This window comes from Hemitrygon akajei, chromosome 30 (genome assembly GCF_048418815.1).
Source record: "Hemitrygon akajei chromosome 30, sHemAka1.3, whole genome shotgun sequence".
Classification (NCBI taxonomy): Eukaryota; Metazoa; Chordata; class Chondrichthyes; order Myliobatiformes; family Dasyatidae; genus Hemitrygon; species Hemitrygon akajei.
The window spans coordinates 21042250-21069073 of record NC_133153.1 but is presented as its reverse complement, the minus strand read 5'-3'; positions in this window follow the sequence as shown (position 1 = coordinate 21069073).

Sequence of the window (26824 nt, the reverse complement as noted above, 5' to 3'; positions counted from 1 at the left end):
CCAGAGACAGAGAAGCAGTTTCAGCGACAGGTTACTATCGATACAATGCTCCTCAGACAGGATGAAGAGGTCAATACTCCCCAATGCCATTAGGCTTTACAATTCTACCGCCAGGACTTAAGAACTTTTTTAAAAGCTATTATTAATGCTTTTTGAGATAGTGATTTAGATGCATATCATATTTTTTACTGAGTTAAGTATTGTATGTAATTAGTTTTGCTACAACAAGTGTATGGGACATTGGAAAAAAGTTGAATTTCCCCATGGGGATGAATAAAGTATCTATCTATCTATCTATCTATCTATCTATCTATCTATCTATCTATCTATCTATCTATTTATCCACATTAAACTGCATCTGCCATACATTTGCCCACTCACCCAACCTGTCCAAGTCACCCTGCATTCTCATAACATCCTCCTGACATTTCACACTGCCACCCAGCTTTGTGTCATCAGCAAACTTGCTAATGTTACTTTTAATCCCTTCATCTAAATCATTAATGTATATTGTAAACAGCTGCGGTCCCAGTACCGAACCTTGCGGTACCCCACTGGTCACAGCCTGCCATTCTGAAAGGGACCCGTTAATCACTACTCTTTGTTTCCTGTCAGCCAGCCAACTTTCAATCCATGTCAGTACTCTGCCCCCAATACCATGTGCCCTAATTTTGCCCACTAATCTCCTATGTGGGACTTTATCAAAAGCTTTCTGGAAGTCCAGGTACACTACATCCACTGGCTCTCCCTTGTCCATTTTCATAGTTACATCCTCAAAAAACTCCAGAAGATTAGTCAAACATGATTTTCCCTTCATAAATCCATGCTGACTCAGACTGATCCTTCTACTGCTATCCAAATGTGTCGTAATTTCCTCTTTTATAATTGACTCCTGTATCTTTTCCACCACTGACTTCAGGCTAACCTGTCTATAATTCCCTGTTTTCTCTCTCCCTCATTTCTTGAAAAGTGGGACAACATTAGCCACCCTCCAGTCAGCAGGAACTGTTCCTGAATCTATAGAACATTGGAAAATGATTACCAATGCATCCACGATTTCTAGAGCCACCTCTTTAAGTACCCTGGGATGCAGACCATCAGGTCCCGGGGACTTATCAGCCTTCAGACTCAACAGTCTATCCAACACCGTTTCTTGCCTAATATAAATTTCCTTCAGTTCATCCTTTACCCTAGTTCCTTTGGCCACTATTTCATCTGGGAGACTGTTTGTGTCTTCCCTAGTGAAGACAGATCCAAAGTACCTGTTCAACTCATTTGCCATTTCCTTGTTCCCTATAATAAATTCACCAGTTTTTGTCTTCAATGGCCCAATTTTGGTCTTAACTATTTTTTTTGCTATTCACATACCTAAAGAAGCTTTTACTATCCTCCTTTATATTCTTGGCTAGTTTACCTTCGTACCTCATTTTTTTCTTGGCGTATTGCCTTTTTTGTTATCTTCTGTTGCTCTTTAAAAGCTTCCCAGTCCTCCGGTTTCCTGCTCATCTTTGCTATGTTATACTTCTTCTCTTTTATTTTTATACTGCCCTTTACTTCCCTCGTCAGCCACGGCCGCCCCTTACTCCCCTTAGGATCTTTCTTCCTCTTTGGAATGAACCGATCCTGCACCTTCTGCATTATTCCCAGAAATACCTGCCATTTTTGTTCCACTGTCTTCCCTGCTAGGGTATTGTTCCATTGAACTTTGGCCAGCTCCTCCCTCATAGCTCCATAGTTCCCTTTGTTCAACTGTAATACTGACACATCCGATTTTCCCTTCTCCTTCTCAAATTGTCGGTTAAAACATATCATATCATGGGCACTACCTCCTAATGGTTCCTTTACCTCGAGGTCCCTGATCAAATCCGGTTCATTGCACAACACTAAATCTAGAATTGCCTTCTCCCTGGTAGGCTCCAGTACAAGCTGTTCTAAGCGGAGGCACTCTACAAACTCCCTTTCTTGGGGTCCAGTACCATTCTGATTCTCCCAGTCTACCTGCATGTTGAAATCCCCCAAGACAACTGTACCATTACCTTTGCGACATACCAGTTTTAACTCTTCATTCAACTTACACCCTACATCCAGACTGCTGTTTGGAGGCCTGTAGATAACTCCCATTAGGGTCTTTCTACCCTTAGAATTTCTCAGTTCTATCCATACTGACTCTACATCCCCAGATTCTATGTCCCCCCTCGCAAGGGACTGAATATCATTCCTCACCAACAGAGCCACCCCACCCCTTCTGCCAGTCAGTCTGTCCTTTTGATAAGATGTATACCCTTGAATATTCATTTCCCAGGCCCTGTCCGCTTGAAGCCATGTCTCAGTTATTCCCACAACATCATACTTGCCAATTTCCAACTGAGCCTCAAGCTCATCTACTTTATTCCTTATACTTCGTGCATTCATATATAATACTTTTAATTCGGTACTCCCCTCTCCTTTCATATCAATTCCTATTTCACTTGGCCATACTGTATGATCTCTTCTTGAGCTTTCTACTCCATTGATTCTGTTGTCCTTTTTAACTTTTCTTATTTTCACTTTCCCTTTAACTCCATCCTTATATTTCCAGTTCATCCCCTCCCTCCCACTACTTAGTTTAAACACATCCGTGTTGCAGTGGCAAACCTGTCTGCCAGAATGCTGGTCCCCTGCCTATTAAGATGCAACCCGTCCCTTTTGTACAATTCATCCCTACCCCAAAACAGATCCCAGTGGTCCAAGAGTGTAAATCCTTGCTTCCTGCACCAGTTCCTCAGCCACACATTCAGATCCATTATCTCCCTGTTCCTGCCCTCTCCAGCACGAGGAACTGGAAGCAAACCAGAGATAACCACCCTGAAAGTCCTGTTTTTCAGCCTTCTTCCGAGTTCTCTGAAGTCCCGCTGCAGAATGTCCTTCCTCTTCTTCCCGATGTCATTTGTGCCGACATGCACTACCACTTCCGGCTGTTCACCTTCACCCTTGAGGATTCCCTGCAATCGGTCCGTGATGTCCTGGATCCCAGCACCAGGGAGGCAACACACCATCCTTAAATCTCGCCTGTTGCCGCAGAAACCCCTTTCCGTACCTCTTACTATGGAGTTCCCTACTACTATGGCTCTTCCTGATGTCTGACTCCTCGGCTCTGCTTCTGCACCAATTTTCGGCTCGCAGACCTGTCCGCCTCTCAGACTGGCAGTATCTTCTGTCCTGACAGCTTCCAAGAAGGTGAACCTGTTTACGAGAGGTACATCCCTTGGGGCCTCCTGTACTTCAAGCATCCTTTCCTTCCTCATCGTCACCCCCTTTCTCTCTTCCGGTATCCTCGGTGTAACGACCTCACTGTAGGTCCTGTCCAGAAAACACTCGTTTTCGCGGATAAACCTGAGGTCATCCAGTTCTTTCTTCAGTGCTGCAACATGCTCCTTCAGAAGCTGAATCTGGACACACTTTATTACTCTATTAGTCCGCTGAAAACAGGCAAACAGGGCTTGGCAGCTCATCTAGAAGAAGTAAGACTCTGATCTCAAACCCCCACTGCCTTGCGGCTACACCCGCTCATGAGGAAGGGTTCGGAAGTAAACTCTGAGGAAAAATCGGGAGCTGGAGTCCCTACTGCAGCCCTACATTAATTTCAACATTGACTGCAATCCCTGCAATGCTGATGTAGCTCTCTCTGCCATTCCTTGTGTGGAGAGTGAGTGCCTGCTACATGGGCAACACTTCACTCTCCATATTATACTGCCTGCCGTACATACTAGCTTGTGAATCAACTACATGCATAGATAGCTAAGATGTTCATGGTCAACTCCGACCAATGGAGGCCTCACATCTGAAAACAATAAGTACTAAACAATCTTAACATTAATCACCTGGTGGAAGGTTTTTTTTTATCAGAGAGAAGTGTCTTTCTCTTTATCAGCTTTCTTAAATGCAGCTAATATATTCCTGATATTTGTAAAGTTGTTTCTGTTTTCAAAGGTGCGTAATGGAAAACTGATGAAGCAGATGAATGGCACCTAAGTGCTAATGAGAGAGAAATAGGGGGACATTTAAGATAAATCAGAATCTGAAAAGTTCCTCTCTTTGCAGATGTTGCCTGACTTACTGAGTGTCACCAGCATTTTCAGAGAGACAGACAGACATACTTTATTGATCCCGAGGGAAACTGGGTTTCATTACAGTTGCACCAACTAAGAATAGAGTAGAACTATAGCAAAATATAATCTCACATTATATGAAATAAGTTTCATTCTCCAAAGCTCATCTTTACGTCATTAAGCTTAAAAATAAGGTATGAAATCATCAGACAATATTTCCTGAATATTGACCACATCATGCTTATCAAAATATAGCAGTGTAAGGGTTTTTTAATGGAACAGGTCAATGGAAAATCATGCATGGATATGGAGATACATCGGAAATTACTGTAAGGAGATTGTTCTTCTAAAGCTGAGAAAATGAATTATAAATCAGACCCACTCAGCAGGCTGTGTAATAGACTGCAAGGTGTTAAAAGTGCGAGTAGGAAGTTAACACAGAAACAAAAAAAACTAATTCATCTTCAGTGCTGAAGTTCCATGACAGGACTTGTTCAACAGGTTATTTAATCTCCTTAACATGAGAATTCTTTGACACTCATCTCCAATGTTCTGTATGATATTGTTCCCCGTTTTAAACAATTCCTGTTTGGAGGAGAGGGCAAAAGGAGTTAATGTTTAGGTTGATAACAATTTGTCAAAATTGCAAACATTGAGCGAATGTGCATGTTGCAAAGAAGTAGGAAGGAACGGAAAAGGTGATTATTGATTTCAGGAGAGGGAAACTAGAAGTTCATGAGCCAATCCTCGATGGGGGAATCAGTGGTAGAGAGGGTCAACAACTTTAAAATTTTTGGTGATATAATTTTGGAGCATTTGAAAGTGCCATTACAAAGAAAGCACAGCTGCACCTCTACCTCCTTAGAAGTTTGCAAAGATTCAGCGCGTCATTTAAAGCGTTGATAAACTTCTGTGGATGTGTGGTGGAAAGTATATTAACCGGTTGCATCACAGCCTGGTATCATTGAATGGAAAAGCCTACAAAAAGTAGTGAATCATTGGTAAATCCCTCCCAACCATTGAACATATCTACACAGAACGCTGTTGCAGGAAAGCAGCATCCTTCATCAAGAACCACACCACACTAGCCATGCTCTCTTCTCAGTGCTACAACAAGGAAGAAGCCATAGGAGTCTCAGGACCCACACCACCAGGTTCCAGAACTATTATTACCCCTTACTGACTCTTGAATCAATGAGGATGACTTCACTTGCCCCGTCACTGAACTCTCCGCATAACCTATGGACTCTCTTTCAAGGTGTCTTCATCTCATGTTCTTGATATTTATTGCTTATTTGTTTATTATTTTTAAAAATTTTCTATTTGCACAGTTTGTTGTCTTTTGCACGCTGGGTTGTCTGCCCTGTTGGGAGCGATCTTTCATTGATTCTATTATAATTCTTGGATTTATTGAGTATGTCTGCAAGAAAACAAAACTCAGGATTGTATATGATGACACATACGTACTTTGATAATAAATTGACTTTGAACTTTGAAGGGAGAACATGCCAGGGTGGAGGCCAAGAGGAAAGGGATGACACAAATTGGTGTCAGCCGAGAAAGGGTGATTAAACTTACTAATGGCAACTAACCTATGTGAAGGAGCTGTAAATCGAGGAATAATTCAAGGAATAAAATAAAATGAAATCACAGATATTGTTTGAAGTGTGGAATTAAGGTAAAAGTTGGGGATGAAGCAGTATTGAAGAGAAGCAGCGTTGGACTGATGACCCTTTGTCGGAATATGAAATGTTAACTCCATATTTCTGAGCATCAAGCACACTGTGCTGGCAAAGAATGCAACTGAAGAAAGTGTTTTGTTTACAATCTAATAGATGAAGCTAAGTGTATTTTTGAAAAAGAAGATAATTTGTAGATTTCTTCTCAAAAAAGGTTAAAATAAATTACAACAAAAGGGAAGTAACTTTAAAATGATGGGTGCAAATATTTGCCCATTCAGTAGAGATATTGTATATTAAAGAATCTCTTACTGTTACACAATATTATTAACTATTTACAATGCAGAAGTGATAGGCCACTTCAGCGTTTATGTTCTATGCCAAGTGTCATCCAACGTCTTATTAACAATCTCTCCATTTATTGCTTCTTAAGAGAATAAGTTTAGTTCTCCATATATAGTGATTTCCTACTAGAACTGCTCCCTGGGTAAAGAAGCATCTCCTGCATTCACAGTTAGATTCCCCAGTAAATATCACACTGTTTCCTTGCAGTATGACTCATTTGCTTTTCAAGCAGGGTTTCTGTGGCAGCCAGTTTATACACACGGCTTATTGTGGGATTTGTGCCTTCCCCCAAATGGCAGAGTTACTAGCCAAATATTCTTTCTCAATGACTCTGGTTTAACAATAAACAGTGGCTATAACACTTCCCAGAACTGCATTGAAAAGGTGTCAAAGGCTCATCTGTCAACATCTGAGAAGACAACCTGCTTCTTGGTTTCATGCCTTACCTAAAGGATATCAGCTTCAACAATGCACTATTTCTTCAGAACTACATCAGGGGTCACACTAGGTCTGGTTAGTAACAGAAACCCACAATTGTCTTACTCAGAAGTGAGTCATGCCCCAGAAGAATCTCATGACAATGGACCATTTGGTAAGTTATTATTGCACTGTGACTGTTCAACACATGATAGATTTAAGGATCAATTTTGCGATATTGGCCCAGTCTTTGATAGGCTAACTGCCATCTTATCTGCACATTTCAGGGTCTTCCGCAGTACTTATTGTCATAGATTAAACAACACTACAAAAGTACAATACCTATGAATTAATAACACAGATCTTGCAAACAACTATAGAGCTCAGTTTATTCACAATTACTGGTAGTCTATTCTGAGAAGAAAATAATTGCTCTGGACAAGGCTGAGATCATGGCTACTGTGCTGAGAATGAACACAGTCTGCTACAGCAAGCAGAGATTTCCTACATGTATTCGAATCTCTATGACGTCTGAAAACTTCAATTAGATACATCTGTTAGATCTCCGCATTTTCTTTCTTGTAGTTAATTCATCCTTCATTGCTTGAAGTTCCTACTGAGTGAGATATGGGTTATGTTGTAGTGTTATGTTACACACGATGTTCTTATATTTGTCAGCAGAAATTAAATGCTGCTCGTTAAAAAAGGTCAAGTGGGTTCATTCCAGTTGTTAAAGCAGTTTATTTTCCATTACTGTGTGTTAAATGCTTCTGGGTGGCTGATGGTGCATTGCCACAAGGAAGCATTGCCAAGTTGCATTCTAAGGACCCTGTTGTAGTTCACTGCATAATTACCATATGGTTAAAAAGTGATGCTATAAAATATGCAAACCAATGTTCTCTATTTCAGCTCTTGAAGAGTGTATTTTCCGGGCTGTCATGACCTGATCTGGAATTGTAATGAGGCAATTCCCAGCAAATGAGAAGCAATAAACCTATTCCAGCAGATGTTGATATTGTCTGCAATTCACACATTTCACAAAGGGCAAGACTTGTACATTGAAAATGCTAAGCATATCACAAGGTATATTCTAATCAGCGGATTCAATAGGAAATAAATCGCTATTTTCCTTACACTAACACTGTAGCATCCCTGGGGTGTTCTCATGATCCTGGGTCGATAAAGTGTAAATGGGATTAACAAGAGGTTCTATTTCAATTTTTGACAAGCAGCCATGGTCACTATGCATAGCACTTAGTGAAATTTTATGAATGAAAGCAGGTCCTGATGACAAAAATGAAAGGACGTGAGGAAGAGGGTGGTACAGACTGGAGGAGGTGATTAACCTCTTCCAGCCACCTCCCCCTCCCCTCCCCTCCCTTGGTTCCATCCCCCTGCTGGCCCCACATTTCACTATTGGCTTCCCAGCCCAATCTGCTTCTAGTTTCATCTGCCCTTCACCCCTCCCCTAACAGTTCCAATTATCACCTTTCTTACTTACTAGACTCCAACATTGGTGGCTTTTGGGCTCCTGCTGATCGCCTTTTTAGCTGTCTCCACCTCCACCTTCCCCTCTTTACCTGACTCCATTTTCCTACATCCATCTATCATCCACCTACCTCTGTCTGCTGACCACATGGTTCCTGGCCTCATCCCAGGATTTAAAATGCCAGAGATGAAGTGGCATCAAGACCGTATTCAACCGAGTGTGACATCAAGTAACTTAATAAAACTGAGATCAATGAGAAAATTGAAAAATTGGTTTATTATTGTCATTTGCATTGAGGATCAGTGAAAAACCTGTCTTGCATATGGTCTTCGATTATACCAGTGCATTAAGCTAGTACAGGATAAAAGCCCCAACAGAATGAAAAATAAATGTTATATTTACAGAGATGGATTATCTATCTATCATTATGGATGGATAATAAGTTGCAAAATCATAACAAGGTAGACTCTGAGGTCAAGAGTTATCCTATCATACTAGTAGCCTGTGGAATAGTCTTAAATTATGTCCTTGAGCCTGGTGGAACGTACATTCAGGCTTTGGTATATTCTGCCTGATGGGAGAAGGAGTAAGGGAGAGTGTCTGGGGCGGGTGGTGTCTTTGATTGTTTTTCCTGCTTTACAAAGGCCGTGAGAATTGTGGACAGGGTCCCTGGGTGGGGGAGGCTGTTTTCTGTGATGGGCTGAGCAATATACAATACTCTACAGTTCTTTTGCAGTCATAGGCGGTACAGTTGCTGTACAAAGTCGTGGTGCATCTTAGGATACTTCCTATGGTGCATTGCTAGAAAATGGTGAGAAACAAAGGAGACACACCAGATTTCTTTAGCCTCTTGAAGCTGTAGAAGTGCTAATGTGTTTTCTTGGCTGTGGCATCTTGGGCCAGCACAGGCTATTGGTGATAATCACGCCTAAGATCCTGAGGCTCTCAATGATCTTGACCTCATCCCCAATGATGTAAGCAGGAGTATGGGCTCCACACCACCCCCACACCTCTCACATCTTTCTGAAACCAATGACAAGCTCTTTTGTTTTGTTGACGTTGAAGGAACGGTCACGAGATTATGTTACGAAGCGCTCTATCTCCTCCCTGTACTCTGAGTCATCATTTTCTGAGATGCAGTTCACTATGGCAGTATCATCTACAAACCTGTTCTTGGAGTTAGAGCAGAATATGGCCACACAGTTGTATAAAGAGTAGTACAGGGCGCTGAAGACATAACCTTGTATGGCACTAATGTTCTGAATACTCATACTGGTGGTGGTGATGCCTATCCTTACTGATTGTACTCTGTTGGTCAGGAAATCAAGAATCCAGTTGCAAAAGGAGGTGTTGAGTCCCAGTTCGATGAGTTTGGAAATGAGCTTGCTTGGCATCAGTGATGAAAGTGGAGCTGTAGTCAACAAACAGTGGTCTAATGAAAGTGTCATTACTGTCTAGATGCACCACAGATGACTGTAGGGGCAGGGAGATATTGTCTGCCATGGACTTGTATCAGTGGTAGGTGAAATGCTGTGGATTAAGGTCGTATTGGAGGCTGGAGTTAATGATTGCCATGATCTGTCTCTCAAAGCACTTCTTGAAGAGGTTTGTTTGAGCCACCAGGCAGAAATCACTAAGGCATGTTACCTTGTTATTTTTAGGCACCAGGATGATAGTAGTTTCCTTAAAACAGGTGAGAGCCTCAGGCTGAAGCAGGAAGTGGTTAAATATGTCTACAAATACACCCAGCAGCTGATACACATAAGATGTAAGGACACAACTGGGGACACTATCCTGGCCAGATATTTTCCATGGGTTCACTCTCTAGAGGATAGATTTTACACCTATGATGGTGACTTGTGGATTCAGTTGCTTAGGAGGCTGTTGGGGTGAATGGTGACATTTTGTTTAAAATGTGCATAGAATATGTTAAACCAGGGGAAGAGATGCACTATAGTTGTCAGTGTTGTCTGACATTGTTTAGAAGTCTGCTGTAACATGCAAGTCCTGGCACTACTGATGGCTGCTCTGGGACTCAGTTTAGGACTGGTATTATCTCTTGGCACTTTCTTGATAGTTTTAAGTCAATGGGGATTAGGAACAAAATGTCCCTTATTCAAACGAAGATGACTGTGGTTCTTTAAGGCAATCAGAATTACATGCACTGTAGGAAGAATTCAGGGAGTATCCAACGCCAAAGCATTTTAACTGCTTCATCATTAACCTTACTACTAAAGTTCAGAAATGTAGACAATCCCTAATGTTGAAAAATGTTAAATTCCGCTTACAGCTCCTCATTAGAAGAAGCAATCCATGCCTGGATGCAGCATCACCTAGGCAACATTCACTGGAAAGAAACGTTTGTGCCACAGAAGTATCAGAAACTGACTAACTCCAACAAAAGAAAATCTGACTACTACACTGTTACCATTCTATTCTTAAGTTCCTCACCATTAGCGACTTGATTAAAAACTTAAATGAACCAGTTACATAAATCCTGGGTGTGTAAGAGAAGGCTGACTCTAGCATACTTCCTGAAAGACCATTATCTAGAAGGTACAATTCTGGACTCTTCATCTCTGCCACATTGCTTGCCCCAGATTCTTCAATTCTCTTCTCCTCTTTTCATACTGGCCCTCTCCCCTCTCCACTCTTAGTCCTGATGCAGGGCCGTTCTGATGAAGGGTCTCAACCAACAAGGTCAACTGTTTACACTTTTCTATAGATGCTGCCTGGCCTGTTGAGTTCTTCCAGCTAGGATTTTGTGTGTGTTTCAACACAAAATGTTGACAATTCCTTCCACACTGCCACCCCGCCGAGATGCTACTTGGGCTGCTGAGTACATCCAGTAGGTTGTTTATCCCTCTTTATTGTCCTGTAAAAAGTGGCAGTGAAATCTCATGCTAAAGCACAATTGGAAGTTGACAAAGATACTCAGCAGTCAGAGAAGTTATACAAAGAAATCTATGCATTTGTTAGATTATCCTGTGGAGTCAAACTTTACTTAAAATTTACCAGATCCTGTTGGTTAACATCTTTGAAGGAATGCTTTTGCAACCAAAATAATCTATTGATTGCCATGAACCCATCTTACTTTGGACTAAGTTTTCAGCATAACCTGAAGGTGAATCAAAGCAAATGTACATGTTTGTAAAAAAAAAGTTCAATTTGGTTAAATGGTTGACGCTACTGACCAGCAACTGGTGAAGGAAGATCGAAGCCATCACCAAATATCTAGAGCTGGAAAATATAGTGGAGATTACATCAACTCATGTGATGGTGGAATGGTAGTATAGTGGCTATCACAATCACAGTACAGCGCCAGCAATCACCAATCAGGGGTTTGATTCATGCCGCTATCTGTAAAGAGAATGCATGTTCTTCCCATCTTCATGGAGGTTTCCTCAGGGTGCTCCAGTTTCCTTGCACATTCTAAAGCCTTTCAGTTTGGGTTAGTGAATTGTGGGCATGCTATGTTGTCTCTGGCTGCGTGGTGACACTTGCACAATCTGTAGATTGTGTTAGTCATTGACGCAAAACAACGCATTCTGTTTCGAGGTTTCCAAGTACATACCACAAAAAAAAACCTAATCTGGTATAATTTTATGTGTGATTCATTCCAGATGTAACAACAGTGTTCATACTACTTGTTGAAAAAAGATGTGAAATTAACATGTCGCAAGAAGCAAGACATGTGTATGATGCATGCAAGAAAGTGTTACCGAGAGATGACCCCTTGTTCATTATGATGCTACACAGAGATGAAATTGGCTTGTAATGTATCAGTGTACTTTGTAGCTGCAGAAATTAAAAATGCTATGGATGCTGGGCTAGAAAAAAATACTTTTCCTTCTTGTACCATCAAAAATAGCAAACAAATTATACATAAATTGAGTGGAAAAAACTTGCAGTAATATTCTGCATTAAAACTTTTTGCCAAACTTTACTAAGCAAATTCTATATATTCTTGTCTGGTATCTGAACGTAAACTGCTATCGGTGTATGGTCATTACACTACAGGAAAGATGCAATTGTGCTGGAGAGGATACAGAAATTCAACAGGGTGTTGCCTCATTGGAAGACTAGTTACAGGGTCAGATTGGTTAGGCTGTGCTTGCTCTCCCTGGAGCAAAGAAGGCTGAGGGAGTGACCTGAGAGAGAAATATAGAACTATGAAAGGCATAGAAAGGGGAGATGGTCAGAATTGTTTTCCCATGGAAAGGGTATCAAAAACAAGAGGGCATAGGCTTAAGGTGATAGGAAGGAGTTTTAAAGGGGAACTGAGGGGAAAGTCTTTCACACAGGGTTGTTGATCTCTGAAATGTACTGCCAGATGTGTTGGTGGAATCAGATGTAATTAATGCATTTAAGAGACATTTAGATAAGTACTGGAATAGCCAAGGCATAGAAGAGTGATTCTAATGAAGGCAAATGGGACTAATATGGTGGTGACTGCAATGGTTCGATTCTGTCACTCTGTAATATGAGGTCCCAAAGCAGCGAAACCAATATGGTGGCATGAAGAATACTTGTGCAGCACAAGGAGCACACTGTTGCAGCTGGTAGAGCTGAGGCATCAGCTCACAGTTCCAGTGATCCAGATTCAATCCTGATCTCTGGTGCTACCTGTATGGAGTTTGCACATTCTCTCTGTGACTGCGTAGGGTTCTCCCGCGAGCACTAGTTTCCTCCCACTGTTAGGGTGTATTTTGGAGTTAGGGTATATAGTAGGTACTAATTTTAACAGCAGCAGTCATTGAAGCTGAACATGGATTGTAGATTGAATTTAAAATGCAGCTCTGAGCAATGGCCTTCCATTTGACTGCAGAAGCTTACATATGCATGAGTACAGCCCAGCGTTGGTGGGAATTAACATCCATTTTTGAAAACTATATGCAATTCAAAGGAAGCATTGTAGATGCAGTGTAACTGTGGAATAGTCCTGCTGTTACCTTTCATGATTAACATATGAACATGTCAGGTAAGATTGGATTGAGCAGGCCACTTCCAAGAGTGTCTCAATATGATGCCTGTTGCTTGTTTTGCTGAGTAAAATGTTTCTGTATCCACTCACCACACCACATTCCAAAGGTTTGCAGGTTGATATGTTCATTGGCCACTGTAAATTACCCTGAGAGTGTAGATGTCCAGAGAGAGTGATGAGAATGGGGGAGGAATAAAGAAATGTTTCATAATCATGTAAGTAATAGTTAATTAAATTAACTAATTAATTGATAATACCTAATTATTGAATATTAATTGAACCATTAAAATTAATAAACAGTGTTGCATTAATATAATTGGGTGCTTGAAGATGAGCTGAAGACTCTCTTTCTGCACTACTTGTCTCACTTGACTCTGTGACTCTTATAATGGGAAATTCTTCTAATACAACGTGATCATCTCATTGAGTTCCCAACAGAATGCCATTGTGGATGCCATGTTGCACATACCCCACAAGAATAATGTGAGAAGCGATTCACGTGTTGCATTTGAGGAAAACATTGCAGTGTTTACTTCTGAAATTGCAAACAAGAACCACGAAGACCCACTGTTGAAACGTGACAGAGAATGCAAGCCAAAAAGATGCACTGAGTATAACTGATGTACAGATGAGGAAGTGAAACAGTTCCACAGTTGGAGTGTGATTTAATACTAAAAAAAAATCAAGCGTGTAAGCAAATGTGGAACTGCTAAGGGTCAGAGTGGAGAAGTAAACAGTTCATACTATAATGGTGGCAGGGGTGATTAATATTTCAACTATTTCTAACTGCATGTCTATAAAAGGAAAGAACTGTCTCAACAGATTACAACAAAGCAAAGATAAACTATCACATTTCACAGCAAAAGGCATTACTAGGTCCTGTTGTTTTACTCATATTTGCATTATAAACAATTCACCAGTTGGTGCTTTAAGAGTCCTGATGAAGGGTCCTGGCTCAAAATGACGACTGTTTGTTCCATTCCATAGATGCTGCCTGACCTGCTGAGTTCCTCCAGCATTTTGTATGTGTTGCCTTGGATTTCCAGCATCTGCAGAATTTCTTGTGTTTGTGCTTCAGTCATGTCCAGGTACTTGTAAATGGAATTATTTGAGAAGCAAATCACTGTGGGAAAGGAAGGCATGTGATTTAATACCTACTAGTGTCTGTCAATACTTTACATATACAATACCACTAGATACATCAACACATTTCACAGCACCTTTTAAACCTCTGTTGATTCAGAGCCTAAAGCAAATTCCAGTGAAGTAAAAGATCTACCATATGGCTCAGCATTTGAATGTTTCTGTGAATTACCTGCAACACTTAATGAATTCTGGTGCTGTATCTATTTGTTGTCTCTGTATTAATGTAAATAAACCAACTTCAATACCAGTTACCTCATGGGAAAAACCTGTCATCTCCTCAACCATAAAGGAGAAGATATTATAGAGGAAATTTCCGTTGCAACAGTGTAATGCTAGAAGGTGTTATGACTAAATAGGAGGCATCACATAGCAATCAATAAACACAAGAGATTCTGTAGATGCTGGAAATCTAGTACAACATATACAAAATGTGGAGGAACTCAAGAGGTCAGGCAGCATCCATGGAGAGGAATAAACAGTTGATGTTTCAGGCCAAGACCTTTTGTCAGTATCAGATAGCTTAGCGGGCATAAGGGAAAATAAATCACTAGGACCTGATGAAAGTTATCCTAGGCTGCTTTGGGACGGAAGTGTGAAGATTGTTGAGGCCCTGATGCAAATGTTTAAATCTTTGTTAAGCACTAATGAGGTGTCAAATGATTAGAAGAAAAATAATGTGGTACCTTCATTCGGGAAATGCTGCAAAGATAAGCCAAGTATTCATAGGTCAGTTGGCTAAATATCACTGGTAAATAAATTATTGGAAACAATTCTGAAAGGCAGGGTTAAGTATGGATTGCCCAGTGGGAGATGACAATGTAGCTCTTTGACATTACACAAAGCAGACTTCATCTCTAATCTCAAAAGCACGGGCATGTGGAAGTTAACTTTAGAAATAATTTCAACATCACACAAGACTTGGCATAAAGCATGGTCTCTACAATTTGTGGACACTGCACAGGAGCTTTTAGTGATGGAAGTAGTAAGAAGAGCCTGCATCTCCAGAACAGCCACCAAGCAAACACCGCAAACTTGGTGAGAGGAAGATGAGACCCTGAAAACACTTGCATGCAGTGTGTTTAAGTAACCTCAAAGTCAATGAATACACCTTCAAACATTATATCCTTGCAACTAAAGTATTATTCTCAGGCACAGCTCAGAGCATCTTTCACTCATCCCTCACCTACCCACCATCTCAATCAGAACTTAGGTTTATACTTCTGGTGTTACTGAATCTTTTCTCAACCTTTCTGTTCAAATGGCAATCTATCAGCACACAATTTTTCAATTTGTTTTGTGGCATACACTTCTCTCTTAGAATTTTTGCAGTTTTTTCTACATAATTATGAAATATGCCACACATAAATTCTACTCAGCACTGCTGGAACTTTTGATCAAGAATGGCGCTCAGTCAAAGAAGTTATCAAGGTTATAACTGACCCATGTAATGTTATATTTAAATTCACCTTTCATGTGGAGTTGGGTAAAATTCTGTAGCTCTTTTTGTATGAATGTGTTCACTCCATGAGGTAGGGACCTCTGATAAAGTCCTAAAGCTAATGCTTGGACTATAAATTCCAATGCCTTTGAAAACAGGTTGTCATGCGGGGTGGCGAGGGGGTGTAGTTTACTTGTTGGTTGAAAGCCTTTTCTACTGTGGTGGTCATCAACGGGCCTGGTTGAAGTATACAGCAGCCCCTACCCATTGGTTGCCTTGAGAGCCATGGCCACTGGTGTCCAGTTTCATGCACCTCAGGGGTATGAAAATAGCACCTGTGGGAGCTCGGTCTCTTTTCTTTTATCCCTAGGGCCCACTTCACACTGAGGTCACAACCAGTGCTGAAGAATGACTGGGAAAGTATGCTCAAGACTTAGGGGAACACACGTGCAGCTAAGTGTCTGTTTTTTGAATATTTAGTTTTGTAGTTTATGTAACTTGGGGGAACTTAGATGGTTTGGTCAAATCCTTTGCTGTTCGCAAATAAATGATTAATGTGCGTATTCGTACCTTCTTCCTCGTAACACAAGTGTAGGTAGTATAATGTATTTGCTGGTTTAATGCAAATAGTGTGCCAAATTCAAGGCACTCTCTTCATGTTAGGATTTCAATGTTGAGCCTTTGACACAGTCAATCCACACTTCAACAGAAAGCCAAAATTCTGACCAGTTGGCAAACTGCTTAAAGCGTACCAGATCTTCTTGCTGAGTAGTGAATTATGAGCATGCATGCAGAGTGGAACTGGGGGAAAAGAAACAGTGACAATTCAATCCAGTAGCTATCTGTCAGTTATCAGCAAGATGATAGAAGGTATCATCAGAATCAGAAACTAGTTTATTATCACTGACCTATGCCATGAAATTTGTTGTTTTGTGGCAGCGGTACGGTACGAGACATAGAAAGTTATGGTAGATAGTTAGATAGGTAGATAGATAAACTAGTGTCCATTGGGCCTTTCAGCAATCTAATGGCAGAAGAGAAGAAGATTATTCTAACACAATGAGTAATGGTCTTCAGGCTCCAGAACCTCCCTCCCTGCTGGTAGTAATGAGAATGGATTATGTCCTGGATGGTGAAGGACATGTCCTCTTCTCATTATGTGCAGCAGATAACAACTGCTTATTCTGGACTTCACATGGACCATTAGGATCCAGATAACATTGAAGACTTTGACCCAGCATGAACAAATGAGCTGAATTTGTCACAATGATTGTACTTGACATCAAAGTCATTCATAGTGAATTGCAGCATCAAGGACCTGTGGTAATCTGAAGTAAGTGGGAATCAGAGAGAAATATCCCTGAAGTGAGAGCTCACACAAAGGAAAACATTTGTGGTTGTGGTCAAGCACCTCACCCCTATCACATAACTGCAGGAGTGTGTTGGGGCGGTGTCCTAGGCCCAATCATCTTCTGCAACTTCATCGATGACTTCCTTCCATCATTAATACAGAAGTAAAGGTGTTCAGAGATCAGTTTAAAAAGTTCAATTTCTACTCGCACCTCCTTAGAGGATGAAGCAGCTCATGCTCATCACAGTGAAACCAGGACAATTCTCTGGCTGATAGGTGGTTTAGCAATGGCCATATCAAAAAGGAATCTAATCTGACATTACTTCATAGGATTTCCCACCATTGATAATCTGGGCAGTCATCCCTCACCAGAAATAATTGATCCAGCCACAGAAATCCTAGGGTACAAAAACAGTTTCTTTACTGTGTATCTTACTGTGACTGACTCACTACCTAACTCCCCAAAACCATTCCACTATCTGTAAAGCACAGTTAAAAATGTGGTAGAGAATAAGTGCAGGTCTAACAATACTCATGAAGATCCACTATAAATCAACCTGTATGTTTGAATCCTGAAGCAACACACTTAATATTCATTTTCCTCCACTGGGACACTATGGCTACCATGCAAGATGTACAGCAATTAGTTACAGATAGACTTTCCCTGTCTACCCCATCTACGCCCCTCATAGTTTTATATACTTCTATCATGTCACCTGTCAGCCTCCTTTACTCCAGGAAAAATTGATCCAACCTAGTCAAACACTCAGAATAACTCAAGCACTCCTTACAAGGCAACAAACTTGTGACTGTTTTGATGCACTACCTCTAGGCCAATCACATACATCCGGTAGTGTGGTGATCAGTTGCCACACACAATGCTCCAAATGAGTACAAGTCATCATTTTGTATCACTGTTACATGACGTCCCAACATTTGTACTCTTTGTGCTACTTGCACCCCGGTCCTCTTTTTTTTCAACATTCCTGTACTATGTCATTCACTGAGTATTTCCTGCCCTGGTTTAGCTTCCCAAAATGCATCACTTTGCACTTACTCAGGTTACATGTGCTTATTTTGCCAATTGACCAATACCCAACCGTAACCATTGACTAATTTATTCACTGTTCACCGTACCACCAATTGCGGTTCAATCTGCAAATGTACAGATCATACTACCTACAGGATCTAGTGTTTTGCATAAACTCTTCTTGGGCTTCCTGCGGGTAGAGGTGTCAATTTTAACTGCTGCTTTGATGACAACCTCCGCCACCTTTATCAGGGATGATGCCTAGGCACGTATAGTCCGGTGGTATACAGTATATAGCCCCCATTGTCTGTCCCTCCTGTTTGGTTAGTCCTCAGACAATCAGGTTTCTGCTGTCCCATCTTGTTAACAATTGTATTTCAGTTCTTACTTAGAGCGAGACCCTCATCTTTGTTAAAGTTTTTATTCTGTAGTCTTATTTCAATGGCTTCCTTCACCAGGCAGTCCCAAGAACCATTGGCACAGCACAGTAGATCTGTACTGTTGAAGTCAATCCTGTGGCCATTGTGAATGCAATGTTCTGCTACCACAGATTTCTCCAGGTAACCCAAAAGGATACGCCTCTTGTGCTCCTTGAGGCGGGTTTCCACCATGAGTCCCGTCTGACTGATATATGCTGCTCTGCATTCACAGGAAATCCTGTAAATGCCAGCTGTCCTGAGTTCCAGGTCATCTTTGACCTTCACAAGCTGAAACTGGAGTTTCCTTGTAGGTTTGTGAATAGTTTTAATCCAGAATTTCTTCAGGATCTTGGTGATCCTTCCAGATCCTTCCAGAAAGGTACAGAGGAGATGTCAGGGCTAAGTTTTTTACACAGAGAGTGGTGAGTGTGTGGAATGGGCTGCCGGCAACAGTGGCGGAGGCGGATACGATAGGGTCTTTTAAGAGACTTTTGGATTGGTACATGGAGCTTAGAAAAATAGAGGGCTATAGGTAAGCCTAGTAAATTCTAAGGTAGGGACATGTTCGGGACAAATTTGTGGGCCGAAGGGCCTGTATTGTACTGTAGGTTTTCTATGTTTCTATAAACCATGGAAATATAGGGAAGACAGGCAGTAGCGATGGGTTCCTCCTTGTTGTTAGGTTTCCTGGTTTTTCCATTGGCTCTTATACGGGCCTGATTGATTTCCTACAAGACGCATCCATTGTTCCTACAGCGAACAGGCATGATTTAGACAAACATTCTCCATGCTCGTTTTTCATGTATTATCCCTTGTAGTTTTGTATTCCCCACAGATGGTAGAGCATGAGTCATGCTTGAAAACATTATCATCTAATGTCTGCATATATATAATTTTGAAATTTTTTCTCTTGGAAATTCCCAAAGCTTAACCTCTAGCCTCTTACAGGAAAACAGATGTTAAATGTATAGATCCAGTGGCCACTTCTTGTACCTAATAAAGAGGCCACTTAGTTTATGTTCATGGTCTTCTGCTGCTGTAGCCCATCCACTTCAAGGTTCAATGTGTTGTGCATTCAGAGATGATGTTCTGCATATTACTGTTGTAATGTATGGTTATTTGAATTACTGCTCCCTTCTCATTAGCTTGAACCTGTCTGACCATTCTCCTCTGGTGACTCTCAATTAACAAGGGATTTTTGCCCAAGAACTTCCACCCACTGGACATTTTTTATGTTTTTCACACTATTCTCTGTAAGCTCAAGAAACTGTTGTGTGTGAAAATCCCAGTAGATCCATAATTCCTGATATTCAAACCAGCTCATCCGGCACTGACAATCATTCCAAAGTCAAAATCATTTAGATCACTATTTTTCCCCATTCTGGTGTTTGGTCTGGACAACAACTGAACCTCTTGACCATATCTGTAGGCTTTTATGCATTGAGTTGCTGTCACATGATTGGCTGATTAGATATTTGCATTAATGACCAGCTGTTCCAGTGTACCTAATAAAGTGGCCAACTAGTGCAGATGGAAACAATCCCAATCAGATATCTGTGGAATAAATGTTGAACACGTACTGTTGGTATCACATGATTTACTTTAAAAACCTAAAAGGAAAATACATTCCACCCAAACATACAGTACCTCACTACTCACCCCCTGACTTTTATTATTTCTATTTTTGCATAACTTATTTAATTTAACTATTTAATATATAAACAGTCCACATAAAAAGTATTCACCGCCCTCCCCCCCCTCCCCCCGGAAGTATTCATCTTTTATTTTTTTACAACATTGAATCACAGTGGATATAATTTAGCTTTTTTTAACACTGATCAACAGAAAAAGACTCTTTAGAGTCCAAGTGAAAACATTTTTCTACAAGGTGATCTAAATTAATTACAAATATGAAACACAAAATAATTGATCGCTTAAGTATTCAGCCTCTTTAAGTGAGTTTTCAGTAGCTGCACCTTTGGCGGCAGTTACGGCCTTGAGTCTGTGTGGGTAGGTCTCTGTTAACTTTACACATCTGAAAACAGCAATTTTTTTCCCATTCGTCTTTACAAGACTGCTCAAGCTCTACTAGATTGCTTGGGGGTTGTGAGTGAACAGCCCTTTTCAAGTCAGCCACACATTCTCAATTAGATTGAGGTCTGGGCTCTGACTTGCTCACTCCAGGACATCAACTTTGCTGTTTTTAAGTCATTCCTGTTTAGCTTTGGCGTTATGCTTGGAGTCATTATCTTGCTGGAAAATAAATCTTCTCCCAAGTTGCTGTTCTCTTGCAGGCTGCATCAGGTTTTCCCCCAGGATTCCCCTGCATTCATTTTACCCTCTACCTTCACAATCCTTCTAGGGCCTACTGTGGTGAAGCATCTCCACAGCATGATGCAGCCACCACCATGCTTCATGGTAGGGATGGTGTGTTTTGAACGATGTGTGGTGTTTGGCTTACACCAAATATGGCATTTAGTCTGATGACCAGAAAGTTAAATTCTGGTATCATCAGACCATAGAACATTCTTCCAGCTGACTTCAGTCTCCCACATGTCTTCTCGCCAACTCTAGCTGAGATTTCATGTAAATTTTTTTCTACAGTGTCTTTCTCTTTGCCACTCTCCCATAAAGCTGTGACTGATGAAGCACCCGGGCAACAGTTGTATGTGCAGATCTCCCATCTCAGCCACTGAAGCTCGTAACTCCTCCAGAGTCGTCATCTCTTGGTGGCCTCCCTCACTAGTCCCCTTCTTTCATGGTCACTCAGTTTTTGAGGATGGCCTTCTCCAGGCAGATTTACAGCTGTGTCATGTTCTTTACATTTCTTGGTGATTGACTTATCTGTATTCCAAGTGATATTCAGTGACTTGGAAATTTCCTTGTATCCATCTCCTAACTTGTGCTTTTCAATACACTATTCACAGAATTGCTTGGAGTGTTTGTTTGTCTTATGGTGTAGTTTTTGCCAGGGTACTGACTTACCAGCAGTCGGACTTTCCAGATACAGGTGTATTTTTACTACAGTCAACTGAAGCACCTCGACTGCACACAGGTCTCCAAAAACAGATCTCCATTTAACTAATTATGTGACTTCTAAAACCAGATGGCTGCATTGATATGGTGTGTCATATTAAAGGACGGTTGAATACTTATGCAATCAATTACCTTGTGCTTTATATTTGTAATTAATTTAGATCACTCTGCAGAGATCTGTTTTCATGTTGACACAGAAGAGCCTTTTTCTGTTGATCAGTGTCCAAAAAGCAAAATTAAATCAACTATGATTCAATGTTGCAAGCCAATAAAACATGAAAACTTCCAAGTGGGGTGAGTACCTTTTATAGGCACTGTATGCTGCTGTAATTCACAGTTTTTTTCTCTCAATACAATTATGTATTGAATTGTACTACTGTCACAAAATCAACAAATGTCACGACATATGCCAGATGATATTAAACCTAATTCTGATCCTGAGCATATTAACTGAGTCCAAGTTGTTGCAGACAACATTCTGGACTACATGAATGACATGTAATGAACCCATTCAGCATGAATACAGACACGTGCTTTCTCATTATAGGATAATCTGCTGACCCTATTCATTTAGAGTGCAGCTAAACAGGGATATTTTTATTCCAATGTGTATGGAGGAATTTAGCACAGTAATCTTATTTAATATACAGAAGGAGCACTTTGAATGTCATTTCTAGATTTTTAAAAAGCTAGTGGCTTCAGTCAATATTTGAGTCGTATCCACAGAATTTATTTTGAATCTCCTTTCTTTTATTTTTAAAATGGATATTTTTTTATTTGCACTTGTAAAATCTTTGCTTCATTGGTAAAAGATTGTAATTTTGTGCTAAGCTGATTAGGGTGGGCACTGTGCTTGACATGATCTGGTTGGACTGAGGAATATATATCTCTGTTGTATTGCTCTATGACCCTATAACTCTGATTGAAAGGTTTCAAGACAGGGCTTCAGACATTTCATGAATGGATGTAGTGGTTCACATTTGCTATTAGAGGAGGGTCATATGGGACACAGAATATAGAACAGTTCCTGACAGTATAGGCCCTTCAGCTCAGGATGTTTCACCAAATTTTTTAACCTATTCAAAGACCAATCTAATTTTCCCTTCCACATAGCCCGCTGTTTCTCTTTCATCAATGACTCTATGTAAGAGTCTCTAAAATGTCCCTGATGTATTTGCCTCTACCACTACATCTGGCAGTGTTCCATGCACTTTCTACACGCTCTCTGTGTAAAAAAGAAAAACAACTTCCGACGATCCCCTATACTTTCCTCCAATCACCTTAAATGTATTAGCTGTTTACACTCTGGAAAAAGGTGCTGGCTGTCCACTATTATATTGATGCTTCTTATCAACTTATACATCCCCAACATGTCTCCTCTTGTCCCCTTTCACTCCAAAGGGAAAAGCCCTTGCTCACTCACTCCTTCCATATACAGTCAGGCACATTCTCTAAACCTGACCCAATCCTGTTAAATCTCCTCTGCACTGTCTAAAGTGTGCACATCCTTTCCATAATGATGTGACCCTAATTGAGCAAGATACTCTAAGTGTAGTCTAATAGAGTTTTATGGAGCAGCAACATTACTCTTAACTCTTGACCTCAATCCTCTGACTAATGGAGGCCAACACATCATACACCTTCTAACCACCCTATCAATATGCGCAACAATTTTGAGGTATCTACGCACACGGATCCCAAGATCTCTCTGTTACTCCACACTGCTAAGAATTCTACCATTAACTTTGTACTCTGCCATGAAGTTTGACCTTCCTAAGTGAATCACTTCATACTATTCAGGATTGAACTCCATCTGCCATTCCTTAGCCCATCTTTGAATTCTACCAATGTCATGTTGTAACCTACAAATGCCCTCTATGCTATCCACAACATCACCAACCTTGGTGTGGTCTGCAAACTTACTAACCCACCCTACCGCTTCCTTAATTAATTCATTTATGATAATCACTAAAAGCATGGTTCCCAGAATAGATCCATGTGGAACATCATTAGTCACGGACCTCCAAGCAGAATGTTCATCAGCTATCACCACCCCCTGCCTTGTGTGGGAAAGACGATTTCAAATCTACACAGACAAGTTTCCATGGATCCCATGCCTCCTGACTGTCTAAATGAGCCTACCAGGGAGAACCTCGTCAAATGCTTTACTAAAATCCATACACACCACATCCACTGCTCTATCTTCGTCAATTTCTTCTGTCACTTCTTTAAAAAACTCAATCAAGAGTGCGAGGCCTGACCTTCCCCTTGCAAAGTCATGCAGACAATCTCTAATCACTCTATGCTTCTCCAGATGCTTGTAAGAATAACTTTGAATAGGTTGCCCACCACTGATGTAGTGGTCAACTTTTTCAGTTGTGAACAAACTATGATTTCCAGGATTATCCCATGTAACACCCTGGGAAAGGTTTCACTGCTAATGTAATGTTCTTTCTGTAGCAGCAGTGTTTGGGTTATGGCTAGAGATAAAAGAGGCTTTGGAATGTGCACCGTCCAATGAAGGGAGTGTTTTTTTTTGTGTGCCTGAGACCAAGGTGATCTAGGTCTTTCGGTCGGCGGAAGATGAAGAGAGAAGATGCCAAAAAGGAGAGGTCGTAGACACCAAAACAGAATGGATTTGGAGTGGGCCGGGTGTCGACGAAGCCCAGGGAAATCGATGGAGGACCAGTGGAAGGGATGCACGAGCTTCAAGTTGTGCACATTAGACTATTGCATTAAAATGGGCCCTTTTCTTTTTGTTTTACTTTACTAACCCTTTAGTCAAATTAAGAATTATAAAGCTAAATTGTTTAATTGCATATGGTGTATTGTCTGTTATTTTGTGGTAGTGATTTGTAACAGGGCAACACATCATGCAGCATTCACACAAACAAGAGGTTTTGCGCCTCAATCTCAGATGTCTGGTGGGGCCAGAGATTGTCTTGCCTAGACTTACATAGCTGACAGAACCTGAGGGTTACACCTGGTTACTTTCCTTGAACAAAGGAATAACCTTTGCCATTCTCCAGTCCTCCGGCACTTCTCCAGTGGCTGGTAAAGACACAAAGATCATGACCAATGGTGTAGCAATCTCTTCCCTCACTTCCTGTAATAACCTGGGGTATATCCTATCTGGCTCCAAGTACTTTACTATCCTAATATTTTTCAATAATTCCTACCTTGCCTCTTTCTTAACCATAACATATTATATTAACAAACACATTAGCCTGTTCTGTGTTAACCTTATATTTGTCAAGGTCCCACTCACTGGTGAATACTGAAGCAAAGTATTCCCCATCTGTTTGGTCCTATCCTTACATTAGTCATCTTCCTGTTCTTCATGTCTGTGTAGAATGCTTTGGGGTTTTCCACAATCTTAGTCATCAAGGCATTTTTATGTCCGCTTCTAGCTCTGCAAAGTTCCTCCTAAGCTCCTTCTTGGCCACCCTATAACTCTCAAGAGTCCTGCTTAATCCTTGCTTCCTAAATCTTAAGTATCCCTCCTTCTTCCTCTTGACTAAATGTTCCACCTTCCCTATCAGCCATGTTTCCTTCACCCTACTATCCCTTCCCTGCCTCAATGGAACAAACTTATTCAGAACCCTGTGCAAGTGGTCCCCAAAAAACCTCCATATTTTTATCATAACTTTCCTTGAAAACATTTGTTCACAATTAGCCCCCCCCCATTAAATACTTTTCAATACTCTCTGCTCCTATCCCTGCCCAAGACTCTGCTAAAGTTCTAGGAGCTATGGTCATGACCTCCAAAATGCTCATCCACTGAGACTGATAATCTGAATTTCTTCTAAGGGTGAACAGTGCAATATTAAAATGGTGCGACATTAGAATAGTGGAGAACACTCAAAAGGCCAAATAGCCTAACTCTGTTCCTTTGATTTATTATAGTTCCAAACTTCCAGAGTGGTTGTCATTCCTGTCACACTGACTCCTCTCCAGTGACTGACTTCTCATGGATTCCAGCAGAAAAGCCCCAATCTGCTGCAATCCCTGAATCCTTTTGACAGGAGACATAAGATACTTCTGGATGCTGGTATCTGGACCAAAAAATAAACTGCTGGAGGAACTCAACAGATCAGGTAACATCTGTGGAGGGAAACGGACCATCAATGTTACAGGTTGAGACCCTTTATCTGGACATATATTCGTTCTATAGAATGTGGCTCTGACTGGCAATCTAGGCATTTATTATTTAACTTCAATGCCTCTTGAGATGAGCCAGAATCTTGAATCACTGCAGTGCTTCTGATGAAGATACTCCCAGCAAATCTCAACACAGAACGTGTGCCCAGTAATTCATTCATTTCAATGAAGTTCCGAGACTTGGAGAGAAACTTCAGGTAAATTACGTAATTGAAATTCATTGAGTAAACTTGAATAGTTTTAAATATTATTATTTATTTTGTGGTTTTGATTTTACAATATTTAAGGCCTAAAGACAAACCACAAAGAAATAGGCCCTTTAGCTCACAAAGTCTTCATCAAGTACCAATTTTACACTTTTCCTCCAATAAGCCGAATTTATTCTCCTCATATTGCCATTAATTTCTACCTGGTTCTAGCATTAAAAAAGGAGCCGTTTATAGCAGGAAATAAACCTGCCAATTCAAACATCTTTGCAATGTGGGAGGAAACTGGGGTCATAGGGAGAATGTTTAAACTGCACGTAGGCAGCACCAGATGTGAGGATTGAATCTGGGTTGCTGGAACTGCGAGGCGGTGGCTGTTGTAGCAAAACCACTTGTAATCAACAACAGAAATGTGAGAGCAGGATTAATGTTTAATAAATTGCTATCTTTCCATGTTTGTGAAAGGCAAAGATAACAGTGATAACACAGAACAAATTTGCTTAATGAGAAATAAAACACTACGGAACTTTCCAAAGCCATAAAATGAACTATGTATGCCAGCAGAGACCACTCAAATATACAAAGATACCTCTCTCTCTATGAGCAAAGAGTAATCTGCATTGACCCTCTCCTAGATGCACTTACCTGGAACAGTTTTCCTAAGCTGCCATACAGGTTCTCCCTGTAGTAACTGTCATGTCCTCCATCAAAAATGCTAGGGCCATGTCACCAACATTAGGCAGCGTGAATGTTTCTGAATTACTTCTACATTTTGCATATCCCTGCTGTTTTCCATGTTCCCATCTCCATCTTTTCATAAATCTGAATAGATAGATTGTCTCATTGATCATCCCATGAATGAAGTGCTGCAAAGTTCTCCTTGATCATCACTACCACTCTCCCTCTTTTCTTTCCTGCTCAGCTCAGATCACTTACTTCACCAGCTTACCCTCGGACCATCCCTCCCCCTCTTGTTAACCACCCACATCCCACTTCAAACTCGATCTGTCATGAGACTAATTGGACCCAACAACC